The following is a 27,911-nucleotide window of genomic DNA, read 5'->3' on the forward strand; positions in this document are numbered from 1 at the left end:
TCAGATGGTTATCATTTAAATTTGTACCCATATGTACATATTTTGTATATATATTACACTTAATCATTCCTACAGCCAATCTTGAGCATCCTTTAGGAAAAAGCACAGCACAAGGAATTTCCGTATAAACCACATATAACATGTAAATTCAAAAACAACAGTCAAATGTTCATTGGAGGAGATTGCAGAACAAAAACACAGACTGAAAATAGAGACACAAGATGTTACCACATGCTGTATGTAGGGACCTGGGCAAAGCTGCTGTTAAATCCCCAAATTAAGCCGAAGCTTTCCAAACCTTGAAAGGATCTGCATCATTTTGGCAATACTCATTGATTCACACAGTTCTCTCTGCACTGTCACGGGGGCTGAGCACCCTGCTCAGGTAACCATGCCACCTGTAACTCTGGGGTAACTTCCACAACCACAGCAGGTAGATGGGGATGACCGTCCATTACGATCCAACCTCTGGTCAAAGGGAGCTGCAAAGGCTCACTATCTCCCAGATCAGACTGTCGTTACCCAAGTCTCTGCATGCAGGTCAGCAAAGACCTACAGCCCCAACTCGGCAAACAGCCATCCCAGTTCACAGCTGTTGGATATGGGCAGTCTGAGGCATCCATCATGTCCCAGCGCAGAGAGCTTATCAACTCGTCCTTTAAAGCACCAAAGAGGAAACAGATTCCTGCTGCCATGACAAGAGCGGATACAAAGGCAGGCTTTCGATCAGCAGACAGCCAGACCTGCTTGTCTTGTGTTAGGCACTATCACTTCCACATTCCTGCAAACGGGAAGAGTGCATTCTACATATGATACATGTTCATATTCAGTTTCTTCTAATCGTTGTTCTACACACCCAAAGTAACTGACCTTCTGGTCAAGCATCTTTAAACAAAACATGTGGACATTTGAGTATAATAGAAACAAAGTTTAGAAGTGGTGATAGACATAAAAAAAGAAAAAGGAAGTACCAGAAACTGACTGAGGTGATATACAAATATCCAGAGGTACAAGCACAAGTCATGAATGTCTGCAATATCACCATCCACAAATACATACCAGACTTGCATCCTTTGTTAGTTAGTCATGGGGAAGCCATGTAATAAAGATGGATTGGCTGCACTACAGTGGATTTCCACAGAGTTATGTACAACTGCAAAGAGACAGCCAGAAACTACTGGCAGTGAACAACCTCTCTAACTGCAACACAAGTAACCTCTGAAATGCAGCCAAGCACCTATTTTTTCCCGAAGCCCATGATTTATTTACTCCACATCCACTTTGGACTGCTATCCGAATTTCCTGGAGCTATAAACCACCACATATGTGAATCTTGTTCATGTAAGTCAGGACAGCATAAGCCACCAAGACTCCCAGTTGAACAGGGATTTGGCTTACTGAAGCTTGGTAGAGAACATGCAGAAGGAAGAGAGAGAGGAATTTCAACTACCTGTCCCAGGGTCATACACAGGAACAGCTGTCTGTGTGCTGCACCACCTCTTCAAAGCGCCTCCTGTGCACTTGACTGAAGAGGTTTCCAGTCCAACCAATACTTTCCTGTGTGCCTAAGAGACCATTTTGATGTGGCATCACCGGCAGATCATCTCAGCAACAGACTTCTGTTCTTCCCCATACTGCTTCTCTCCCCTGTACATGCCACCTCTTCAGGCTTTGAGGTCCAGAACTGCCTACTTAGGAAAATCATGGTTTCAAGGATGCTTCTTCTTAGACTTTCACAAGTAGGTTTAGCCAGGCAGCTCTCACCTCCAGGTCAGATGTTTTACCAGGCGTCCATACTTTGAGGAAGTGGAAAGCACCAGGAATGCAGCACAGCCAGAGCCATGTGGTGCTGCACAGAGGACAGCGAGCTCACTAGGACTCAAGGAGCAGCAGAGAAACCTTTGGGGAAGGTACAAGCATGAAACCAGTCAAAGCCTCTGAAAAAATTAAGAAAATTAAACCTCTGCTTCCAAAGTAGCCTGGGCCGATCTAATCACTTGCTGTCACAGTCCTGCTTTTTTGTCCATCACAGACTGTGGCACTGCACCCTCTCTGTGCCAGCACTGGCCTTCCCCCAACCCTGCACTGAGCCATTTCAGCTTGCTAAGCTGGCAGAAAGTAAGTCACTGCATCAGCTAGGGAGAAGATATTTTTCTCTCAGTCCCATGTAGCTTCCCTTCAGTCTGCCTTCTGATCAGCACAAGTGGCCCCACATCCATCCCTCAGACCCTGTGAAGAGCTTCCCAGGCTAAACTCCCAGGTCTTTTCTACTACAATCATTCTCATGTAACAAGATAAAATCGTATTTTCTCCTGAATTCTCAGAATAAGAGGATAATAAAAGTCCCTTTTGCAATCCGGTTACTCGGGTTTTACACTGGTATCAGAGTATCATGGTTGGGTTGCAGGACAAACTGCTGTGCTAGAAACCTCTCTCCTTAAGCCCCTCTAGAAACAAGCCAGCGAGGTAGTTATTGCATTAAAGGCCATCAATCCATCACTCAGAGCATCCATAGTCCTCTCCACACTCCTCAGGACTAACGATCCCCCACTTAAGACTTCAGGGGACCTCTTTCATCCTTTGGCTCCTCTAAAACTCACAGGCCAGCAGAAAGCAGCTGGGATTTCGTACACCGCTGGCGTCTTTACTGAAGGATATTTCTCTCTCCCTTCACACACTGCACTCATCCTTCTTTGTCTCTTCCATACAAGCAATTATTTCACATAAGCAGAATAACTCGGTTATCAATTATCTCTTCTTGTCAATTCTTGCTTAAAAGAGGAGGGATCAGCATGCCAAAGCAACAACAGCTCTGTTTATGGGTAGAGACTTCAGATACTGTAGGTAAGATCTATGTTAGGAGTTCTCAAGAGGCTTTCTACCCAAGACTTCCCTTGAGAGGGGCTGTATCTCTCTCTGATACAGTTTATGGAGTAAAGAGGAATGTTTCTAGATAGGAGTCTAACCAGAGAAATGTGAGCCTGAAAGCAGGAATTCAAGTTATTGGCTGGGGACTATCTGGGTAAAAAGGAAATATCCTAGTCCTTCTTCACTCAGCACCCTGGTAGTGAGAAAAAAAAATGGTGACAGAAAGCTGCATAAACCACTGACCTTGCAACATAAGTACGTTTGACAGCAAAATGAATGCATCAAATCCAATGTTTGTGCTGATGGCTGCCATTTACTGTTTGTTTTTTATAATACAGTTTGGATGCCTCGGGCCTGAGATGCAGATGAGCAGTCTGCTGTAAAGTTGGTGGTACTAGCCTTGACCCAGCTTTCTCTAACTTATCTTGATCTGAGTTCAGGCCTCTGCTGAGTACACAAGCAAAGCTTGATCATTCTCACATTAATTAACACCTGCAACATTTGACTGCAAAATTACTTTAGACATGCTTGATACCTAATCCCATAGAAACGTGAGAGCTGTTAAAGCATGGATTGCACCAATACTTTAAAATCATTGTGCAAAGTAATTAAAAACATCATTGTGCTTCCAATTGTTAAGACACCTCATTAATTCCTCAATACTCTATGTCACTTTCTTGGTATCGAGTACTAGATGGGTTAAGCTGCTGATACTTCCTAAAGCACACAGAGGAAATTCAGTTTCAAACCAAAATAAACCTAGACTAGTTATTCCCCATAAGGACTGCAAATACTTAATTACAGAGTACCAAGCAACCTTCATGTTCCTTCCCTCCACCCACCTTATCAAATGGATTAATTCATATTTCTCTGCTCCCCTGCAGATCTTCTGCAGTGTTTTCCTCTTGGAAGCAGGCATCCAGTATGGAATAAAGGGAATGGCTGCAGCCAGATATATTATTGCTGTCAAAGTAATTTGTATAATTGTGACTAATATTTTGAAAGCTAGATATCAATGTGGATTGAATTTTATGGTTGATTTTCCAATTCTAGGTATCTAGCCATGTACAAGTACTGACTTCATTCTGCTACAAAGGATTCAACAGTGCATCTACAGGAAATAACATTAGTCATATCCTGAATCATTTGCAGTCTAAGGTTTTTGAGGGCCTTGACTATAAATATTAATACCATGGACAGACTTCTTCGCAGATAAGCAGACATTTTGAAGCACTAAAATACAGCACTAAGAGCCTATCAGTGTCACATACATACTAAACCCACTTAGCTAGCTACTTTAACAGTACTTCTTTTAAAAGCTACACTAAAGATAGATTCACTATCTGCAGATATCTTGCAGATTTGCAACTTTAAATTTTACAAAGGATTTCACAGTTGATGGAAAATTTGTACTTCTAATTGAAAGCGAGGGTAGGGGAAAAGGGAAGAACCAAGCCAGCATGTATTTCAGAGACTCCATTCCCATGAAATCCCTACATGGAAACAGATCTAGCACCGGACTCCAGTAAATAACGTTGCACTTACTCTACTACCCAGCACCAGGTGGATCTGTTCTGAGCCAAGGCAAAAAAGAAGCAATGTTTTGTGACAGAAAGAAAATCCCATTACTAGGAAGTCAAAAGTGAAATGTGCCATTGAAGTTTCATGCAAAGTCAGGCTGCCAAATGATTTTGCCAAATATTTTTTTGAGATGCCCTAGAAAGTTTTCCATGTAATAGCAATTTCTCCAATTAAAGGCACTGTTATGTTAGGAGCCATAATAGTCTTATTCTGACCCTGGGTAATAGCTCTGAAAAGGTTGCATTAAAACTTCGCAGTTGTTGGGGAAATGGTTGGTTGCATAGGTTTCAGTTTTACGCATAACCCCCAGGGTAAGAGCTGCATGTGTTTTGGATCAGGTCTCTTCTTGAAATCCACCGTGCTACAGAAAAAAAGTTTTTCTCTACAGCTACCACTGCAATCATTTATCAACCCCTACAAACTGTCAGAATGGGTAGAAGCTCCTACAGTGAAATAAGTTTAGGAGTCTTGTTCGGGTGTGTTTCACTATTCATCCAGAAAGGCAATCATTAAAACCACAAGGCTAGAAAATACAAGTTGCTACTGCAGATGAATTAAAGTACATATTGTAAACAAAAAGGTGTATTTCAAAGAACTGGAATATGCCATGTGTGCCGCCTTGAAGTAACTTGGGAAGAATGCAGATGTGGAAGGACCTACCATCCAACTTTGAGTTACACAGCACTCTGCGATACTGCCAGCCCTATCCACAGGAGCCCACAGAAGTCACATCCCCGTAGCTTCATAATCAGAGAATCATAAAATGGTTTGGGTTGGAAGGGACCTTAAAGATCACCTAGTTCCAACCCCCCTGCCATGGGCAGAGACACCTTCCACTAGACCAGGTTGCTCAAAGCCCCGTCCAACCTGACTTTGAATGTTTCCAAGGATGGGGCATCTACCACCTCTCTGGGCAACCCGTTCCAGTGCCTCACTACCCTCATACTGAAGAATTACTTCCTTACATCTAATCTAAATCTACCCTCTTTCAGTTTAAAGCCATTACCCCTTGTCCTATCACTATTGGCCGTTGTAAAAAGTGCCTCTCCAGCTTTCTTGTAGGCCCCCTTCAGGTACTGGAAGGCTGCAATAAGGTCTCCCTGCAGCCTTCTCTTCTCCAGGCTGAACAACCCCAACTCCCTCAGCCTTTCCTCATAGCAGAGGCGTTCCATCCCTCTGATCATTTTTGTGGCCTCCTCTGGACCTGCTCGAACAGGTCCACGTCTTTCCTGTACTGAGGACTCCAGAGCCGGACATGGTACTCCAGGTGGGGTCTCATGAGAGCAGAGTAGAGGGGGAGAATCACCTCCCTCGACCTGCTGGCCATGCTTCTTTTGATGCAGCCCAGGATACAGTTGGTTTTCCGGGCTGCACATGGGATGCAACAGAAGTTAAACTCATTTTTCTTATGGCTTGTGCTTTGCTGGCTCACATCCAACATGGACTCTACACACTAAAAATGTTTGTCATGCATCTTACTGGGGACAATTCACTATGTGCAGTGTTTTGAGGGAGACTCTTACTGGAGGGAAGAATGCCACACTGGCTACGGGAAACTGCTTCAAGGACACAAGACAGTTCATCTCATGGGAATGCTTTGCTTGCAAGAAAGGTGACACAAGGACAACTTAAAGATTGGTTATAACTATTCAAGAACAAGCCATGAACACTTCAGACAACTGAGCTGGCATGCCTCTTCAGGGAAGACGTCATGATGGAGATACAGCTCTTTATATATCCAAGGTACTATTTTGCAGTATGTAGTAGTTACCAACATCAGCCAATTGATTCCTTTTGAAAGGAGACGAGAAGACACACAAGTAGGACTAGAAGAAATAGACACAAGGCAGGCTGGGAGAGCCAGGACAGTCTATCACTGTTTATCCTATATATTCACTTACCAAACTCAGCTGGTGGAGGTAAAAAGTGACAATAAAGGAGAAGAAAGGGTGCAGCATTATGCACTCCTCAGCAGAACTCAAATGTCTAAAGCCTTCTAGGTTTATTTCCCAATAGAGAGAAAATACGCTCAATGGAATTAGGCTGAAGTGCTACAAAAGCGTGAGAAAGCTACAGGCAGAGCTTTCACTGGCAATATCAAAGAACCAATGAATACTGCATAACATTCCAGGAAGGTCTGGGGTCCTTACTAAGCCTTCAGATGTTAAGACTTCTGAAAAAATTATGTATATGCAAATTCAGTCAACTGTGAACTGTCACATTAAAACAAAAAGTGCAATAAAGTTTAGTGAGAACCTGTTAATAAACCTTAAAGTAATGCAAAAAAGATTCCCTAACAATGAAAAAAGTTTTGATAGTAAATCATTTATCCACCTCAAAGTATTGTATGAATATGGAATAACCCTATTTGTTTTCATAAGAAAATATAACCCAATATTCCACTCGGTGATCCTGACTAACAGTATCAGCTCTCCCTAACCAGATAGGTGGCAGATATTTCACTGAACGTTTTCCTATCCAGAGCTCTTTGGAGAGAAGGAAGGTGCTGCCCTCTCACCAATTATCAGCTGCACCAATTTTAACCTTTTCTTCCTCTCCCTGAGATCCGCAAGAGCTTAATTGTTCATTTGTATAATGAAATAAAAGATTAGTAGATTTCCTAAACAACTAGAATAGCCAGTGTTATAAATTCCAGTCATTTTGAAAGACACTAATCTTAGAAAGACTGCATTCTCCAAGTGTTAAAGACAAAGGGTAAAGACTGTGGCTAAGCTTGCAAGATGAAAGAGGAACAAGAGTAAAAAAAGGAGGTTGATGTCTCTGGAACAATATGTGCCAGACCTCTTTATTTGCAGTCAAGTTTTTCAATCAATCAGCTATGCTCCCAGAAAAATGTAGTGTCTTTCCTTAGACATTAAGCTACAAATAAAAACCACAGGCATAAAATCATATGTACTTTCAGCAAGCACCTTCCGCACTACACTCATATCTGGACTGCTGCCCTGCCCATTAACATTTCCATTTCTCAGTGCTGCAGAACAAATGGAAGAGAACAAAGCATAAAGACTCACTTTTACATCTTGACTTTCACTCTTCTTTTGGGATGTGGAAGTAAGCAGACGTTAATTGCTTGGTTCCATATTTTTAGTACATGGCTGTGTGAGAAAAGACCTGGGAGCGGGTCAAAAAAGGAGAACATTTAAGGTAAACAAAGAAATCTGTCCATGAAATAGGAAAAAAGGATCTAAAGGTTCTGTGCCAGAAGAACAGAGTAAGAAAAGACGTTTTAAAGAATAACAACAGCACCCTCATTGATAGAAGCTTCTGAGCAAGAGGCAGCAGGGACCTCTGACAGCTTCTTCCAGGGAAGTGCTCTCTCCAACCAAACTTGGCTGAACATCTCAGCTGACAAAGCCTGTTGGCTCATACTCTAGTGTTTTTCTAGAAGCGTAGGGGTAGAGGTGGGGATCAGGGTCCCTTCAGAGCCCTCCTCAAAGAAGAAACTGGCATATTCCAGAACACCATGGAGAATCCACACCCTACATTAGCCACACGAAGACGATAGGCAGTGCGATTGTCCTGGTTTCAGCTGGGATAGAGTTAATTTTCGTCTTGGTAGCTGGTATGGGGCTGTGTTTTGGGTTTAGGATGAGAACAATGTCGATGATACACTGATGCTTTGGTTCTTGCTAAGTAGTGCTAAGCTGTTGCTAAATAGGTGCTAAGTGGTGCTCACACTGGTCAAAGACCTTTCAGCTTCCAAGCTTTTCAGCTTGTGCTGGGTGCACGAGAAGCTGGGAGGGGACACAGCCGGGGGGGCGGTGCTGACCCAGACTGGCCAAAGGGCTATTCCACACCATGTGACGTCATGCTCAGTATATAAGCTGGGGGAAGAAGAAGGAAGGGGGGGACGTTCGGAGTGATGGCGTTTGTCTTCCCAAGTAACCGTTACGCGTGATGGAGCCCTGCTTTCCTGGGGATGGCTGAGCACCTGCCTGCCGATGGGAAGCAGTGAATGAATTCCTTGTTTTGCTTTGTTTGCGTGCACGGTTTTTGCTTTGCCGATTTAACTGTTCTAATTTATTTTACTTCAGCTATTAAACTGTTCTTATCTCAACCAACGAGTTTTCTCACTTTTACCCTTCTGATTCTCTCCCCCATCCCACTGGTGGGGAGTGAGCGAGCGGCTGCGCGGTGCTTAGTTGCTGGCTAGGGTTAAACCACGACAGCGATCAACTAACCAAACTGAGTGGCTAACATTAGAGATGTAGTCAGATCCTCCAGTGAAATTGCCCAAGGTGACAGTTATCCAAACTTGGGGAAAAAAGGATAAAAAAAAATACAAATTATTTCCCTTTATTCCATTTACCTCTGCTAACAGATTTTAGAAGGGGCAGGTATGATCGCTGAGTGAACCATGAATATAGGGTATGAAGGGTTTCCTTGTGGCAGTTCCAGTCCATTTTAAGTTAGAAATTTTTTTCCTCATACCTATGTGAACTAAGAAGCATGGGAAGACCAGTCTCTCTCTCATAGGGTATCTATAACAGATTAGACATGCTTGCTGGGAAAAAGGAATAGTTCATCCTGCCTTAGACAAAAGACTGGTCTAGGTGACCCTTTTGATAATGCTCTCCAAAAGCCTCCTTTCTGCAAGACTTAAGTTTGTAGATCTTCTAAGTTTTCGAGCTACAAATTCAGAACACAAAAAAGACAATTCAGAAAAACAAATCAGCATTTGCACAGCATTTGCCTTCATTAGATCTCAAAGTGCCTTACACAAAGCTGGCACGAATACCTTCATTCTGCAAAGTGGATAATGTGAATTGTACGACTTCACACAGCCTGAAGTGTGGCAAGAGCCCCAAGTGCTACGTAGCGAGCTACCTCTCAAACCAATGTCAACCTGTCATTCCAAAAAAGTTTTAGGTCAGAAATCATGTCAGCGCTGGATCAAGGACATGTTAACACACTTCTACAGGTTGAAAGAAAAATTCAGCCTCCAACCTCAATCAGCACTGGAGTCAAGACCCATAAAATACCTGCTTTTTATGACGTGGACAACCCTGCAGTAGAAAAAAGTCCACTGAACCCTTGCCAAGCTGACTCATTGCACAGACATGGGCTTGTTGTTCATCAGGCCTGGATTGCAAACAAAGACTCAGTGATTAAAGGCTAAACTACGTCCTAATCTAGCCAGGCACTCGGCTCCTCTCCCTACATCATCATTGATTGCAATGGTTTCTTATAGTAGGTTTCCCCATCCCTCATTAAAATAAGGTTCTTTTCTAAAAGCTCCTCCTTGGTGTCTTGTTTGTAAACTCATTGATGCTGATTCATTTCCTTCTAAGCAGCTCATGAATAAAATATGAAGATTATATGTTCAGGAGTCTTTGATGTGTTTTCAAGCATTAGGAACTCAATCAGTTCTGTGCAGTTATCCCTTTGAAGTTTCAATTGGGCATTTTCTTCCTCAAAAAAGAAAAGCTCCTGTGTTTTTGAAGGATGACTTTCTTAAAGATATACTATTTATTTTGGCTTAAATGATAATGGTTTAAAAGTCAGAGGACAGCACAAGGATCAGGAAAGAAAACGGTAACCATTAAGAAGGGCTACCTTTGGGGTAAACATAGATTTATGAACCTACAAGGACCTTTAGACTTATCCCATTTCCATCGGTATCAACATCAATGCAATTATTTCAACATCAACCTGGAACAGCGCTAGGCAGACCTCACCGTTGATTACCCATAGCAATGCATAACAACAGTCATTCCAAGGAACGGCTTTACCTCTGAACATATGAGCAAGTTAATTGACAGAGGAGCAGTGAATAGTTTCAGAAAGACACACAAAAGGAAAAAAACACTAAATTTTGCCCTGTCCCTGCTTACATAGAAATATCGCCCTTCATATTCACTTAGTGCTCATAAAGTGTTATGCTGTTTCTTAGTTTTGTTAGATTTCAGGAATGAGATGTGATTGTTCAGAGCCTGAGCTGCTCCCGCAGCTTAAACACCAGCCTCCTTGAAGAAGTGCATTAGTGCCTTGCAGTGACATACATCATAAGGTACTGTGGAGCTCAGAGAATACTTTACCCAAAGGGCTCCCATGCAGTCATCCTAAGAACAGAAATAAAAATCAATTTGCTTTAATTCCCTTTCTACAGACATTCTTGTCTGCCAGGTTTTCTCAAGGAATACTTTTGTTAGAAGAGAAAGTTTTCTTGCAAGGAAACACGGTCTTTTATTCTCTCTACTAATTGTTTTTTTCAGGCCATATCCTAAAGAAGTGACTTGTGCAATTTCTGTAGTTATGGTTTTCTGCAACAATGACATAACTCCAGTAAGCCCAACCTAGCATTAAAATAGCCCATAGTAAGCTGCACTTTACTTTCAGCTCAACAGAGCTACAAAATGAGTCAAATAATGAGACTTTAATCTGTGTTGGACTCTGTGAGGCTTCAGTATGGTTGTCTCTGGTAGCCAAATGAGGTAGTTTTGTGCCTGAAATACCTGAATAATAGCTGGTTTGCCCACAGATGGATTCATGGAAGCAGTGAGAGAAAAACCAAACTTGAACACCCACATATCTATAGAATACCGTAACTTTGCAAGCTGAAATGGCCAGCTACTCATATAGAAACGTCTACCCTGATTGCAGAGCATAGCTCTGCTTTTACCTACCCACGTGCAGGATTTTGGGGTCTTACCTTCTAATAATCTCCTCAATAAAGATGGGTTTGCAAAGCTGCTGTGAAAGCAACTGCTAGAGTCCCCTAACCACATATTCATACCACCAATGATCAGTACATCTCATGGAAGGTCAGCCTCTCTCTGTCCCCAGCCCACTTTGACAGCATAGTCCCTGGCTGAAATGGTCCAGAAGATGACCCCAACAATATTCTCCAGACCCAGTAGGTTCTGGTCTGCTTAAGGCTTGCCAAGGAATGTGGTCTCACACCATCACCTCCTTTGGGTATCTGCACCTGCATCTTCTGTTACAGGGACTCGTAGGTGCTCAGACATTAAGCTAACACTGTACATTATTGAACTTCACTCCTTGCTCAGTCAAATGGAAATCTAAAATAAAGGAAGCCTTTGAGTACACTGAAGAAACCCAGGTTTATTTAATATTAGAATATTAAAAATTAGGCTTTTTACCCTCTCTGGCAAGAGACAATTTTATTGCAGCTTAAAAGGCATTCACACCATTTGTAACAGGCTGTAGGTGTGAAAACCATGAGGGAGTTTGAGGGAGATCATCAGCTCTGCAGTGAACTAACACATTCAAATAAATAGTTCCATTAGAAATGAGGATGTTGTATTCCTGACCTAGTTTTGCTTCCATAGTGGATATGGGTGCCAAATTGCACTGTGCAAATGGCACACAATTTATTCTTACATGTGACGGAAGTGAGGTTTAGAAAGTACTTTCCATGGAAGATGTTTAACAGTTCTCATTTTTCGTACTTTTTATCAGTAGTTAAAAATGAATGAAGATTACTTTAAGTACATGATATTAGGCAAAGAATAAATAAGCCTGAAGACTGCTGAAAAATTATTTTGATACATTTTAACCATTGAAATAGTCTAGATATGTTGGTAATGAGCATTTTAAAACAATTTCCTTAACTCCTTGGATCGGTTTAAAGGAGTACATATGCATAAAAAATTCTCTTCAGGCATAAATGCATTTAAAGTAGTTATTACAGCTTTTACAAATTGCAGTTATTTTACATGCACTTAGCTGAAAATAGTATTCAAAACATTGTCAGCTGAATCCCAAAAAGCATCAGACTCCTGTTGCTGTGGCAACACATTGTTCATGGTTTGTCTGTCTCAGGCAACAGAAAGTCTAAAATATTGAATGTTTTAAATATGTTTAAGTCCAGCACTTAGATTGCGCCACCATGTCCCAGTTGAAAGCTAGATTATTCCACTTCCACCTAGAGGTGTCCTCTCATTGAGAGCCAAACTATTACTTAACATACTCACTGATAGCAAAAAGCTTTCCAGATGCTAAGAAAAAGGATTGTTTAGCACTCTGTGGAACAGCACTACTAACAATAACAAAGGAGAGTGTTTTGCCTTCTCCACTTGCCACCACAGGCTGGGGTAGAATTCAGAAAGAGGCACTGTTCTTTGGAGCTGGAGACATTCTGCTTGTGGAAGATAAATTAGGAACTTAATTCCCATCTCATCTGTACTGAATCATTCCACTGACCTCTGTTTACTTCTGAGAAAGCAAGATTTGGACACCCTCTCTGCTTTGCAGCAGAACACCCTGCTGTCAGCTGTGCTGCCCTAGCAGATGCTTTCCTTTCTCCCAAGGCAGAGCTGCTGGGTGACAGGGTGCAAAAGCAGCAAGAGATGTCTCCTTTAAAGCAGCACAGCTCACTCTGTGTCTAGTACCAGCACTGCATAAACAACGTTAGAGGTGGGGAAGAAGCAGAGCACTGCTCAAAGCTCCATCATGTGTCATCTTAAAATCAACCCCAAAACCCAACATTAAGCACAGAACGTGCACAGTTTCTGAGCAAGCAAATTAATATGCCCTGAGCATCATCACTGCCCTCACCTTCCTTAGAAAGCTTTAGTATTTGGCTTTTTGTAATCCATCTGTAAACAATTTCACATGAGGAAAACAATAGGTAAATTTGCAATTAATTAATTCACAAATTTTCAGGAAATTCTCCTCAGTCCTGTGCAGCACACACTTTCCATACCTACACTCTTCTGCAGAATTCCCTTCTGGGAAAGTGTGTGCTGCACAGGACTGAGGAGACACTTCAGAAAAAGCTGCGTTTTGTTACGCCCTGACTCTCTCACTTAAGGTAAGCACGTTTATGACCTCCAATTACCGTGTTCTGCACTCCCAGTGGAAACATTAACTTTAATACATGTTTGCATTTTAATTCCAACTTTAACAATAAGCAGCTGCCCTACTTTGGACCTGAACGATATCTTCCGAAAATACAAAAATGAAGACCTGCCAGCTAATCAGAAATCATCTCCCTGTATCTAAACAGAAGGGAAATATTCCCTCTATGAATCACCTGCAGTGACTTTGATTCAGCTTTCATATAGCTGCAAAATGACTACATAATACCTAGCTACCAGTGTAGATGACAACTGAGGCTCCCAGGAAAGAAATTATTTGGTGCACACACATGACTTCACAAGGCAGAAAGTTACTTTGTTTGGAAGAATGTCAAAAAAACACATTATTAAAGCCAAATTTCCAATGTGATGAGTTCACCAAAGGGAAGTAAAACCACACCTCTCAATTTCACATCCTCTTATTCCTTCAAAACCATCTGCATGTACCCATGATAGAAGGTAAAAGGAAAGTCCACTGAGAATAGCAAGATGATGATCTTCATGCAGGACTTGTAGCTATATTTAGCAATTGCAACAAAACAAGTTATGATGATCATAACCTGATCCCAAGCCACCCTAGTTAACCCACTGCATTCAGTAGGCCTGGCCTGAGATTCTGTTAGCTGTTCCCACAACTGGCTGACAGTCCTTTAATTCTACATTGCTGCCTTTGGCTAATTCAGGCAGTAGGACACAGACGAATTTCAGTGTCAAAAAAACCAAGGAATAAGCAATGTACCATAAAACCTTGCTCAAACAAAACCTTCCTGAAACATGTAAAAGCCACTTTTGTTAAAGAAGGTGACAAGAATTCATGGGGAAAAAAAGGTGTTGCAATACATGACCAAAATGTTTTAAATATTTTGTACATTACTTAATTTCCTGTACCATGTTGATAGTGAAAAGAGTTTCCTATGACTGGCTAAAAGAGAAAAACATGAAGCTTTTCTTGAGTATGACATTACTACTAAAGCTCTGTGCTACAGAAAGCTCAAAACTTTGAGAAGAAATGCTCTTACAAACTGGACTAAAATCTTCCAGAAACTAATCAATTTAGGCAGACATGCCTGTGTGGTAGAGAGCGCTAACAGGAACAAATCCAGAGAAGCACAGAAATACTCCAAATAAAAACAAACAAACAAAGCCTCAAGGAAATCCTAGTGCGAAAATTTTTTAGGTTGAGGACTGTGTGTGGGGAAGAAAAAAAGAACTCTTGGACCTTTGGCTTTCCTGCCATTTGATTCTTTCTCCTGCTGTTTGATTCTTCCTCTATTCAGGCACAGTGCTTTTCATTTTCTAGAAAGAAACAAGACTGAATCACATAAGTAACTGCTTTCATCATTAGTTCTTTGCCCTCCTTCCTATAACAGCCTGCAAGCCATTGAAGTGTACTCAAGAAACATAAGCACCTGCAACTTCTGTAAAAGGTGGGATTTACCACAAAAATTGAGAGCTCTAGCCTGGGGGTATTTTTTTTTTTTTTCAAGTAATAGATTAGAGCCAATCCTTTTGCTGAAGACCTGTTGCATCAGTCTAAATTAATCCCATGACCATCCTCAGAGTATTGGTACTTTTCCTCAGGTCTAGAAACCTCTTCTTTATGCTGCCTTCAAGCTGTCTGCAAACATTACAGCAGAGCCTGCTCCTCCTGGACTTCAGCTGGCTCCTCTCCAGCTAATCAGCTCAACACAAGTTGTACCTCCCCCACCTCAAATAATTCTCTGGATATACTTTTCAGTGTGGGTGGAAGGGCCCACGCACTGTCTCAGTTCCCTTGGTGGATCAAAAGTTTGAGCAACTGATTCTGTGTATTATGTGGGCAGATGTATGAAGGAAAAAAGATTCAAACCACCAAATCCTTTGGGGAGGGAAGGTACCTTGAGAAAGAAGGAGCTTTATATCTCAGAGAATCTGACATCACATCTGGAGCACATTTTACAAATGGATTTTCAGGACATTCTGAGTTCATGGATATTGGGGTACTTCAAGGGCAAAAAAACCTCAATGTGCTGTTCAGGTGGCAGTATCTCAGCATCAATAGCAGCAGTAAATCCCACCCTGAGCTATAGGACAGGGATTTGTCCGTCCCTGGGAACCATAACTATTTTTACAATTTCGAAATGTGCAAATAATCTTTGATACCACACACATCAAGGATAAGGTTCCCCTGGATCATAAATAGCAACTTCTTTTCCTCGCTTTGCCTCAAAGCGAGCCTATGAAAATCCCACGTGCCATGTTACCTTTCTCAGGCCAGGACCGATGATATTCTCTATTCAGCTGCAGTTCCCGCTCTGCCTTCCCTCTGGAGAGGCAGCCTTCCACTGCCATGTTTCCTGGCATCTGTTTACTCTCCTATCCTACCAGCACTAACTGACTTCCCTTCAGCTCTTGGAGAAATTCAAAGGCATTTTGTGTTCATAATCTATCCAAATATTTATATTTTGCTTACATTGTTCAGTTAATGTGAAATCACTACCAGCTTTTTTTTTTCTTTTCAAATAATGAAGTCATCCAGAATAGATTTTCTATAAAGCTTAGCTCTCATTTCCATGCCTCCAAAAAACTGCCTTTTTTTAAATGGCGTTGTTTAAAGCAATCATTGGAAGCTGCACACTTTTCAGAATCCAATCTTCAGTTCCACTGTTTCAATATTACTATAGCTCACGTGCCCAGGGAGTAATATCACTTTCTTCAAGTGAACATATTATCAGCTGTTTAGCTCTAGTGGTATTATCTAGCAGTCCAACTTCTAAGATTCTGAAAATATTAAAGCAAGGACTCTGTACCGCTCCTTTAGTACTGCAATAACTGATAATTAAGGTAACACATTCATAAAACTATAGTTTTGGGTTTTTATTCTTTTTCCATCCCTTCTCCCTCCCTTGAGAAATTTATGAGGTATCACATAGGAACAATATCACTGAAAAGGCATAACAAATTTTCGTCTGTGCAGTGGCATTTAGAGAAGGCAGTGATTTACTCATTGCTAATGATTTACTGACATATTCCCTCAAATTCCAGTTTTAACATCTGAGTATCTGACACCCCTGGTTTTAGTACCTACAAAGATTATCTCTAGAAGTCTGCATTTGTTGTCATTCTTTTCACAGACTAAAGACTGTTTTGTAAACTGTCTTTCAAGACAGATATAGACATATTGGAGCATGTCCAGCAAAGGGCCACAGAGATGATTAAGGGATTGGAGCACTCAAAATATGCAAAAATATGTTGAGAGAGCTGAGATTGCTTAGCATGGAGAAGAGAAAGTTTAGGGGAGATAGTACGTGTGTGTGTACCTGATTGAAGCAGGGGGGAGGCTGGTAAATAAGACAGAGTCAGACTCTTCTCAGTAGTACGCAGTGACAATACAAGATGCAATGGATACAAATGGAAATATAAGAGATCCCATTAGCAAAAAAAACCCTTTTTGATTGTCAGGGTGATCAAACACTGGAACAGGCTGCCCAGAGAGGTTGTGGAGTCTCCATTCCAAGAGATATCCAAAACCCAACTGGACAAGCCCCAGAAGTCCTTCCCAACCTTGGATGTTCTGCAGTTGTGACTAACTAGCCACGATGAACTACCTACTTCAACATTTTTTTTTTTTTCCTAAGAAATAAATCAACAACAAGGCACAAATATATCACTGCTCTTTATGAAATCAAAGACACTCTCATAGGAAAAGAAACAACATTTTATCCACAGAAAGAAGTATCAAAAACTAATTTCTCAAAGCCAAAACCTGAAATGTTTTTATTCTCAGAATACAAAGAGAGAAAAGTCAGACTATTCCATGAAAAGCAGCAAAAGAAGAGAGAAAACAGTAGAGTTGTTTATACCATCCCTTGTAACAAAACCCACTTTCCAGCCTATTTGCATGTTTGCACATCCATAGCTATTTGCCATTCAACTCATTGTAACCTGCCATTTCCCCAACTTACATTTCACATTTTTCTTCCAGTTTCAAATGCAAGAGTGTCTGGAAAATCCTCTTTCCAGAAACCCATAGCACTCAAACCCAAGGGACCCTGTTGCCTATGGAGTATTGAATGCCGGCAGGCTGTCAGACTTCACTCGCAACTTTCTCATTCTCCACGGTACCTTCAGAGCAGTTTGCTTTGCAGGGAGAGGTAAGGCAGTATAAGCCCCCAAAACAACAGCTTTTCCCATTTCTGCCTGGCTGGCTGCTGAGATATTCAAAATACATATTTGAAAAAGTAATATGCTCATGGTTGGGAAGAGAAAGTATGAGACTATTTCACGAGGTAAATTAAAAATTACTTGAAATAGCATACTTCTTGTTTCAAGCTTTGGAATAGTAACCGCAACAAATACAGAGATTTCAGACATTTCAGTCACTCCCTGCTAATCTGCACCTCCCTTAACTCTCACTGCAATTTCAGTTCATGCTTTGAAGCTGCACAGTGATTTTTATTACCCTAAAAATTATATGATCCTACCAAGAACCAATTTTTCCTTAGCAATTTCTCTCATTCAGCACTTGCACTGGTCAGTATTTGGACCACTTTGCTTTTATGGCATGCAATGCAAAATTGCTGAGAAGTTCGATGGCCCTCCAGGTTCTATTATTTTCAGATCCCATCATTTTTACTTCATGCTTCTGGGATATTCTTAGATGGTGCTGTCACAGAAATACTCATTTCTAACTAGGTGAGGATCAGATTCTTTGCTCTCCATGCACACCTAATACCTCTGTTTCTTCAGCATTTGTGATCCTTCTAGGATCAGATTCTTAAAACCAGCTGCTGTTAATTACTTGATTCCTAGAAAACTGGGAACATTCATAATGGCATCATCTCTTCTGTAAAGCTTATGACAATAATTCGTGTGTTAGTTGGTAGAAAACTAGTTGGTCTTTATGAAAGGACTTCCATTTATCTTTTGATTCACATTGGAATTAGGTGATAAAGACTTCTATCTGCAATCTAAATCTTGTTCTCTCTTGCAAACACCAGACCACGTATCTTGTCAGTTCACAGATCGACTAATATAATACCACACTGGCAGGTCTCCCAGATACTACTGTAAGAAAATGTCAGCTGGTCCACTGTATTTCTGCAGAGTTAATCATCAGTTCAAAATGTCACCATCCTATTTCCTTCTTTCTTCACTTACTTGATTTCCTTCTCATAAACTTTTGAATTAACTTTAAAAACTAAACGACTGACTCTCCATTGCACCAAAGCATAAGAAATGTTTTGTAAATGAGTAATCCACAACTGGACTGAGGTGCACTGAAGCTTGATGCCAATATAAAGTAACCAGCAAAAGCCTTCAATGATGTTTAGATTCTCATCCCATCCCCATCACTTTGGTACACAAGGGCACTAGATTGCATCATGTGGTCCCAGGGAAGACACTGAATAACAAATGCTGCCACATGTCCAAAACTCTAGGCAGCTATCTGCGATTGCTTGCACACACAGGCGTTTTGATCACAGGACTTGGCTATGCAGTTTTTGGGGAACAGGCATATTTCATGGAAGTAATCCTTATGACTATAGCTGGCCTCCTTCAGCAAGTACTGCTCAAGATGAGCAAGGACTGAAGCTGCAGGCTCAGATAAGGAGTTTTTCTTAGGAAGTTCTTCTAGGGAAGGATGAGTTTCTCAGGTATGCTGTAGGGATCATTACTGCATGAAGAATTTACTGTCACATATCAGATGAGATTCCAGTACAAACCTGGGGGACCACTGGATATAGCCTTTGACCCCAAAGAGCTTGGAGTTGCCTCATTAAGATTGCACCCTCCAACCTGAACAATCTCAGCCCTGGAAATAGGCTACCCACATAGGCAAGGAGCTCTGCATAAACTAAGTAGCACTACTCAGAGTACCAGAGTAGCACTTCACCCAGTGCGCGGTTTCATTTAGGTCAGGCAATGTTACACACGTTACCCCACCAGTGACACCAGTAGGCTATGTGTTATTAAGCATGTTCAGGTATAGCATCTCCCCCGTTCCTTTCAGGATCTGGAACAGGTCAAGGCTCACATCACAGAATCCTGCACATACACTTATAAGGAATTAAGCCTGAGCCCTGTGATCAAGCATGGCAGTTTTTGCTAACCATTACCTCTCCCTGCATTAAGCCCACCCAGATAGTAAGTGATATTCTGATTTTATTCTTTCTTTCTCCTTTACATCATTCCAACATTTGACAGCAAGTCTTCTTGATGGCTTTCTAGAGTGGAAAAGATTAAATATAGGTATGCATATGCAAAACACTTTAAAGCAACAAACCCTCAAGGAAAAAAAAAAAAGAGACTGTAGCGTCACAGCCAGTCACTTGCTTTGGTGTGGAATTGTGCTGTTTTTTTAAAAAAAGCACGTTTGCTTTTTTCAAATCTACAGATGTGGAATGATGTTTGCTAACACTTAAACTCAGTCCTTAAAAAGCCAGAGTGAAAAGGGCGAACTAGTTTTCAGGTGAACAACATATTACTGGGATAGCTTTTTGCTCAGAGCTCAAGTCCTTCCTGCTTTTCACGTTCAAGCGTACAGCTCATCTTTTAGCCCATCTATGCTTGATCTTCACATATGGGTGTACAAAAGTGCAAGGCACGTGTTGAAGCATGCTTATAAGTTAAGATACCCATATAGGCATAGATTTGACAGCACTGGGAGCCTTCCCATGTGTTTTGGTAAGAACAGCTACATCAGATCAGGTGAAAGATCCATCCTGTCTCTGAAACAGACAAAACCAAATAGTTATGGAAAAGTCTAAGGTAAGGGCATGCTATATCCCAGAAGGATTTTTGCAGGCAACTAACAAGTTGCTGTTCAGATACTCCCAATTCAGAGCTGGTGCTGTTCTGTTTATTTTATTTTATAGTCCTTTGAGAGGCATTTCTTTCATTAAATTGCCTCTGGAATTCATGTAAACTTTTATCTGCAAAAAATGTGAAAAACTGCTGTCCTGTTTTCAACCTGACACTTGCTAGCTTCACTGGTTGCCTGTGAGCTGTACTTTCTTTTCCAACACCAAAATGAACAAACAATCCTTATTTACCTCCTGTATCCCACTCAAGGTTTCACAGACCCCTGTCATACCCCCCTTATTGCCCTCTGTCCTGGCTGATAAACAGCAGCACGGAAGCCTACCCATACTTTCCTTCTATATTCCTTTTGAGATGGGGGGACCAGAGTGCATGGTCAAAATGTAAGCGCACTATGGATTTAAACAGTACATGATAATACCCAGTTCATTCTCCATTCTTTCATCTGATAAATAATTACTAACAGTTGATGTCTTTTTTTGGTACTACTATAAATTAATCTTACAATCCCAAACACACTTACTGGGCAGTAACAACCAGTCCAGAATCTATCATTATACATGTAAAGTTTGAATTATTCCCCTCTCCCAACGCCCAAATACCTATCTATCCACATTATGATAGTAACATTTTGCAGTAATTCATAATAACAGAAATCAGCCTAAATATTTATACAACTATTTTAAAAGTGCCGCAGTGGGTTAAAAAAAAAAAAAGTTGCTTTCTTTAAAAGACTAACCCTGCTTCTAAAGGTACAATCACTTTCACTTCTCCAGTCCCTTAAGTGTTAGAATTGCCTATATCCTCAAGATATACATCCCCAGAGAAACAGAACTAATACAAATTTCCACCAATAAATTTTTTACCCCCACTTTGTGTTATTTACAGTAAACACGGTTGATAATTCGGGTGGAGAGGGTGTGTGTGTGGAGAAAAGGAGGCTTGCCAAATCATTTTTGTTTTACATTTGCAAACTGGAATTAAAAGACTTATTTAATTACATTTTAATAAAACACCTGCTTTCAGGATTTTCTGTGCCCTGTCCCATTTTCCACTCTCCCTCCCTTAACTCAATGACTTGAATGTGAAAATGCACGAACAGTGCAGGTGTGCAGGGAACAGAGACAACAACTCCTTCTAGTCAATGAACTCAGCTGCAAAGCTCTTCCTCAACAGAAAGGCTGGCTGATGTCTTCCAGTTAAGCTTACAGATCTGTGGTTGGGGTTGGCATCTGGTAGACATGGATTTGAAGCCCTCAAGCTGAAAGGACAGTTTTCACAGTAGCAATGCTCAAGGGCTCACTGTATTAAATATACTTCCCTGGGCAACAGAGATAGCGTGAGGCCTACGGGATCCTATGCTCTGTCTCTGGGCTGGGTGTCTTCTTGTGTGTTCATCTCCAACCTCCTACAGAGCCACCGGCATTTCAGATGCATTTGTCACCACTTCTGATCTGGAAAAATCATCCCCTGGTAGGGAAGTTTCGGGCAGGTTTAAGGAGTTGTAGTCTGAATATCAGCTCATTCTTGATGCTGGATAGTCACAGAGGTTCTGCATCTCTGGTCATTGCCTGGGGCACAGGTCATTCATTCCTAAACTCCCAAAAAGATGGACTCTAACTTCATTTCAATGGTAGAAAAATTACTTGATCATGATCAAAAGCCAGAGCAAGCAGCTCCTTTTGGGACCATGATTAAAGTATATTCTTAACAGAAATGTTTTCCTAACTTTCCTTCTTGTTGTCTCTTCTCATCTATAAAATGAAGCCTAAAGTAAAAGGATAACTGTTTAAAACTGCTTATTGACAGAGGTGGATAGCGGAAAACATGATTCCAATTTTTCAAACAGATATTCTTGGGTGAATCCACAGAATTAAAAGCCAGCACCCCTGCTGTCCAAATTGGATCAGCTGAATGAAGTATAACGAGGATAAAATAGCCATATAGCTAAGTATATTTAGGAAAACCCTACGTGGCTTTTGCAAGGGAAAAATCCTGTCTCACAGGTCCATTAGTGGGTTTTTTTTGTTGTAATTTCTTAAATGGCTGCTTAACACATGAACATGGAAATCTAGCTGATACAAACATTTGGCCTAGGAAGCAATCCTGACACATTCAGTGGGGCAGAGCAAAGCAGAAGCAAACAAGCAATAGCTATGATTCTATGAATATCCATTCTCAGAGGGAAATGGTTGCATCCCCAGTTATCCCCATCTCAGCCCATATTCCATAAGCCTTTGTGCCTTTCCAACCCCACCTCCCCACCCCCAACTTACACTGTACTTAGACATTATACTGACCACAGCAAAAAACTCCCAGAAAGGTGAACTCTATGCACTGGCAATTTCTAGGTAGCACTCATTTAACCAAGAGGTGGGAATGCCTGTAAAGATGGGCTCTCACCATTTTCTTCCCAGTTAAGAGCTGGAGCTGATACAGAAGAGCCCCCAAGAGGGAGCTAGAGCTGCCCCCCTCCCCCTTGCAGCCAAGGAGGCCACATAGAATTACAGATTTCACCACATGCTTTCAGATAAATATCTGGCATATGGCCCAATATAACAGTCCATACCAGAAGCCTTGCTGACATGCTTGGTCCACTAGTAATCCATCTCCACTTTCTTGACCATCCCAGCTGTGAGGCATGGAGCCATTCAGTCATTCTTTCATAAAGGCTAACTAGCCCTGATCCACAGCACAACAAACCAACACAGGTACCAGGTAGCATCCCTTTTGCCTTGCGATATGGCTTCAGAGTCTGGCCATACACCAAAATGAGTGTGCTATTTCACGCCAGTGAGTGCTGTTTTGTCCTAGACAGAAGGTGAGGGGGTAGCACAAGGTAATAGGCTGTTGCACATTTTCCAAACTGTTCAAGAAACAAATGTAAACACAAAGGTGAAAGAGTCTGAGCTGTTCAGGATAAAAAAGGCCAAAAGCTAACAGCAAAGAGTTGCATAAAGATTTCCTGATACTGAGTAAACGGGCAATAAAAATGGCAGATGAAGATAAGGTTGAAAAATATAAAGTCATGCACCTAACAAAAAGCAATCCTAACTTCAATATTCACAACAATGTGGTCTGAACAAACTATTACCTTTCAGGAAAGTGATTTCAGAATTAAAAGAGAGAGTCCTATTAAAACACACAATCAGTAATCAGTGGCAGTCAGAGGCAGACAAAATGCTAGAAATTACTAGGCGAGAAAAAGCAGAGAACAAAACAGAAAATGTCTGTATAAATCCAAAGTGAGCCTGACTTTTGAATACTGCTTGCAGGTTTGGCCTCTCCCCAGATCTCCAAAAATACACTCCAGAACTGGAAAGGAGAAGGGTAACCGGAGGTACGACATGCCTTCAATACAAGGAACAACTGGACTGCCTGCAGCTTTTCAGCCTAGAATACAATCAAGTGAGAGGGATGATACCATACAGGTTTAAAATTAAAAATGATATTAAAAATGAATATGAAATTAATATTGACTTATTTGTTATAAGAGAAGGCCTAAAAAGCACCAAGCCACATCATCAGGTAGTAGGTTCAAAACAAAGAAAAGGCGACAATTTCCCATGCAACATACAGTCAAAATGCAAAGGCCATTATTACAGGATTATGTGAATACCAAAATTTTATGCAAGTTCAAAGAGCAATTAAACATTTTTATAGAAGGCCAATGCATCAAAACCATTAGACGAAAGTTTCACCTTGGCTTCTAGCTCCAGGCTGCTAGAAACCACATCCCAGGGAAGTACCACCACTCCCCCTCCATTTGCAGCTCCCCCAGGTACATGTCACTGACAGACCTGTTGTTTAATTTGGTTAGGTCATTTTTGTGCTCTCAGGGAAACTGTATTACTCAATGAAGCCAGCAAAGTCCTGCAGCTTGCATTAACAAAAAACAGAGTGCATATGGACCTTACTCAAGAAACCTCAGCTTCCCACTGAAGCCAATAAGATTAAAAGAAGCTTGTTGTTCAAATCTTTCTGGACTGGCCACAAAGATGTTCTTACTCATAAACTCATATTTCAGCTCCAGTTATTAATAATTTATATCAGGTAACAACTAGTTAATTTTCATTCATTAATATTCATCAGCTAATAAACACTGCTGCTGAGTTCAGTTGATACGTTATTTCTCCTCCCTTCCTTCTATAGTCTTCTAGAGTTCCATAATTACCAACAACTTAGTCCTAATTATAACAACTGTTATTTGTTAGTAACTGGCAAACACTTTACAAATCAGATATTAATCCTGTGCTTATTTTGTTTTTCAATTTGAGATACTAACCCGTGACATTCTGTGCCTTTCCAAATGCCATCTGGAAGAGCAAGTAAATTCTCACTATATCTGATCAGAAACTTTATTTTTCCAACCCTTTACCTTTATTTTTAACTATCTGCAGCAAAGCAAAATATTTTATTATCTCATCACAGACTGCAATGTGGATAAGGGGTTTGAATTGGGAATTTGAAATGCTGCACATAAGCGCACATAACAGCTATTACTGTAAGGTTGCCTGAAGCAAACCAAGTACGTCAAGCGCTCAGTGTTGGTGAGCTTTGTCTGATTTGATGTGTCCACACAGTGCAATGGGAACAATCACAGAGAACTCAGCTACTGTCTCATCCACTTCAGTTCATGCCAGGGCTAGGTATTTGAGTGCCACTGCCAATTCGTCTTCTCTTTTTTTCCTGTTGTCAAGAGGCTTGGAGTACATGAGAATAAAAGGCAAGGCCTATCTATTCCAACTTTCTCCTGATCTGTCTTTCAGTATTAAAAGAGAACACAACAACAACAACACAACAGCAGATAAAAAGGAACTAAATGACACACATCACCTGGCTGTGTCTACATGCAGGGCACATATGGCCCATGGGGTATCTTGTCTTTGGGACATACCTTTAGTCCAAATGTCCCATGTCCCTGCATGCCTTGACTTCTTTTGGAATGAAAACCCTTATGTATCCACAGGGATGAGGGAATCAAATGGCTTTCCTAAGTCTCCAATGGAGAGAGCTGGTGAAGTAAAACCACCTTGGGGCAAAGTACATGTCTTATGGCACAGGTACAACCAGGTACCCTCCTGGTGGGCCAGAGACCAATAAGACACTGCAGAAATTGCAGTGTGTATCCTGGCATTTTCCAGAACAGGACTGCAGGGTAAGCATGTCCCATGCCAGAGTTTTTAGATTGTTTCATTCGAATGCTGCATATCTATAGCAGCACTGCTTAGTTTCCTTTCAGTATTTACATGTTTATGTCTGTGCATATAAAAGAACCATTGCAGGAAGTAACAGCTATATTTAAGGTTGCCTATGCCTTTCTGCTTTATACTGTTATTTATGAGAAAAAAACTCGTTTGCCTTTCTGCAAACTTGGTTGTCATCTAAAGCAAGAGGTGTGTGGGGGAGTTGTTCTCGGGGGCTTTTTTTAGGAGGAGTTCTTTCACTCTTCACCTTTGTTTTCAGAATATCAGCTGAAATTTGTTTAGGCTTAGTCAAAGGATGCATTGGGAAAGCAGACAGTTATTACACCTGCAGCCAGTGTCCCATGACAAATCTGCTTCACCCACAGTTTGGAGCCAGCTGGGTATGAGCAGACCTCTCCTCTGGGAGCTCACCACTAACAGTGATTTGCTGCTCATACATTCTCAAAAGCCAAGTATTATTTAGGCTTCACACAGGAATTAAAGGAAAGCAGAAACAGGAACAGCAAAAAGTGCTTTCAAGCATGTTTCCCTCTTACCTAGGCATTGCTGTTCCTCTGGGGCAGAGCCAGACTCCCTGCATCCCCCAGCACACCCCTCCATACAGCTCCCTGCCACGGAAAAGTGATTTTATCCCTCACCATTGGGTGCCAGCTCACTCAGGTGCCTCCAGGCAGGACCCATACATGCTCTCCTCGCCCTTAACAAGCCTCTCTCACCTCTCTGTAACGGTGGCTACCAGCAGGGCAATGGTTCCGCACAGTTTAGCACTCATGACTCAGTGGTAAAGCCAAATATTCAACAACATGTATAAGGCATTAGCATTAAGACCAGCAGGACAGGATAAATTTCGGAGAGAAATTTTCAAAGATCTGACTGAAGAAATGTCTAGGTTAGGTTAATTTTGAGAAGAATGGGGAAACCCGAAGGAGAACATAGGAGCTATGCTTCCAGTTGCCCATGTCTTTGTGGATAATACTGTTATTTATAAGCATGAATCACCTTGGCTTTCTGTGGCACAAGCAATCATGAAGGCAAAAGGTGGGGGGGTGTGGGGACTGGAGGTCTTTCACTCTTTATCCTCATCAATTTTATAATTCTAGGCTCAGGAAAAAAAGGTTGTGTTGGTTGGTTTTTTTAAAATAGCCTGATGAAGACGACCAAAGCTTACAGTGTGCAGAGTATCAAATTGTCTTTCAGGGCAAAGGGTAGGAGAAGGCAAGCCTCGCTAAGAGACTCAGATGGTTACATCTCATCTGAAAGCCCCAACCTACAAATCCCAAACTGCACAGTCCTGTATCAACTGCCAGCTAAAGCAGAACAGGCATGAAGTCTGCAAATACACGTTTCCCCTCCAAAATTTCACTTCTCCCTAAAGCTCTAACTCCAGACAGGCCCAACATCCCTAGCAGCTCAATGCCTCTTGTTCTAAGCAACCCATCCTCCAGCTCCAGTTCTCAAGGGACCTGACCTGCAAAGCCTTTTCCAAGCCCACCAGACTAGGCTTGCCACAAACCACAGAGGCCAAAACCCTCTTTCAGAGGGCAGTAGATTCCTACCTTCCCGAAGGATGTCGGAAAGGGTTTTCCTTTGAGGCAGTGGGAGAAAGAATCAAAGCAGCAGGACAGCTCCCAGAAGTCCAAACTCTGTGGCTGAGCTAAGGAACCTCCACCTACATGCCCATGCTGTTCGAGGCAGCTGTATGGGCAGCTCCTTTTCCTCCAAATGATAGTTCACTTATTCTAAATTAAGGGTTACTCAGTACATGCTTGAGTTACAAAATTACAGATTTTTGTGACTAAAGTGCACGCTATTTCATTAACAAGCTTCATCTTAGACATTAAGAAGTCATTTTCCAGTCAAACCCACAAATTTTAAACAAAATTTGCCTTCCACAAAAGACAAAAAAAGAAGAGGTGCGTTCCCTTTTGTGCCAGGACTCCTGTTAAAATGTGTTCATAAAGGTTCAATAAATACACAGTAAACATTATAAGCATGCTACTTGAGAAGTAGATATTGTGTATGTGAATATAAACCACGATTTCAGGCAGCCTATGTCAAGCCAGTTTATCTAAGAGTGCATTAACCATTTAATCACCCCTAATAAATTACACAGAAGAGAAGCAAAGTATAAAGCATCACTGAATCTTGATCAGAACAGAGTGCTGATTTAACACTTAATTTCTTTTCTGTAAGTTTGTTTTGAAGTGAACTCCCCTTGACACACCGATAAACTGCACAGTTTGGTACTGGGGACACAAAGCACTACTCTTCCCCAGGTCTCTCATTGCCATCACTACTCCGAGGTGAAAGCAGCTATTGTACCTGTACTCGGGACAGACCAGCTCCATCCACAGGCTGGAGCTGGTCAAGTATCAGCAGACACCTCCTCTGAGAGCTCATTGCCAGCAGCAAGCCACCATCCACAGTCTCAAAAGCCAAATATTATTTAAGCTTCACACAGGAATTAAAGCATAATAGAAACAGGAACAGCAAAAAGCAGCTCCAAAGCACGTCTCCCTTACCTAGACGCTGCTGCTTTTCCAAGGTTAAAGCAGTTTGCTCATGTTCCTCACACACCCCTCCATACAGCACCCTACTGAGGAGAAGTGAG

At 41.4% G+C, this 27,911-nt stretch overlaps 1 long non-coding RNA gene across 1 annotated transcript; it reads right to left on the reverse strand.

The window, feature by feature from the left end:
• LOC148051509 (uncharacterized) lies at positions 1–27,911 on the reverse strand. Its single transcript, XR_015700057.1, has 3 exons — positions 27,823–27,911; positions 1,451–1,899; positions 1–781 (listed from the first exon to the last, which is right to left on the reverse strand). It is a non-coding gene; the product is annotated as an uncharacterized LOC148051509 (long non-coding RNA).

This window comes from Nipponia nippon, unplaced genomic scaffold, assembly GCF_047370975.1.
Source record: "Nipponia nippon isolate SJK-2023a ecotype South Korea unplaced genomic scaffold, ASM4737097v1 scaffold_6, whole genome shotgun sequence".
NCBI classification, from domain to species: Eukaryota; Metazoa; Chordata; class Aves; order Pelecaniformes; family Threskiornithidae; genus Nipponia; species Nipponia nippon.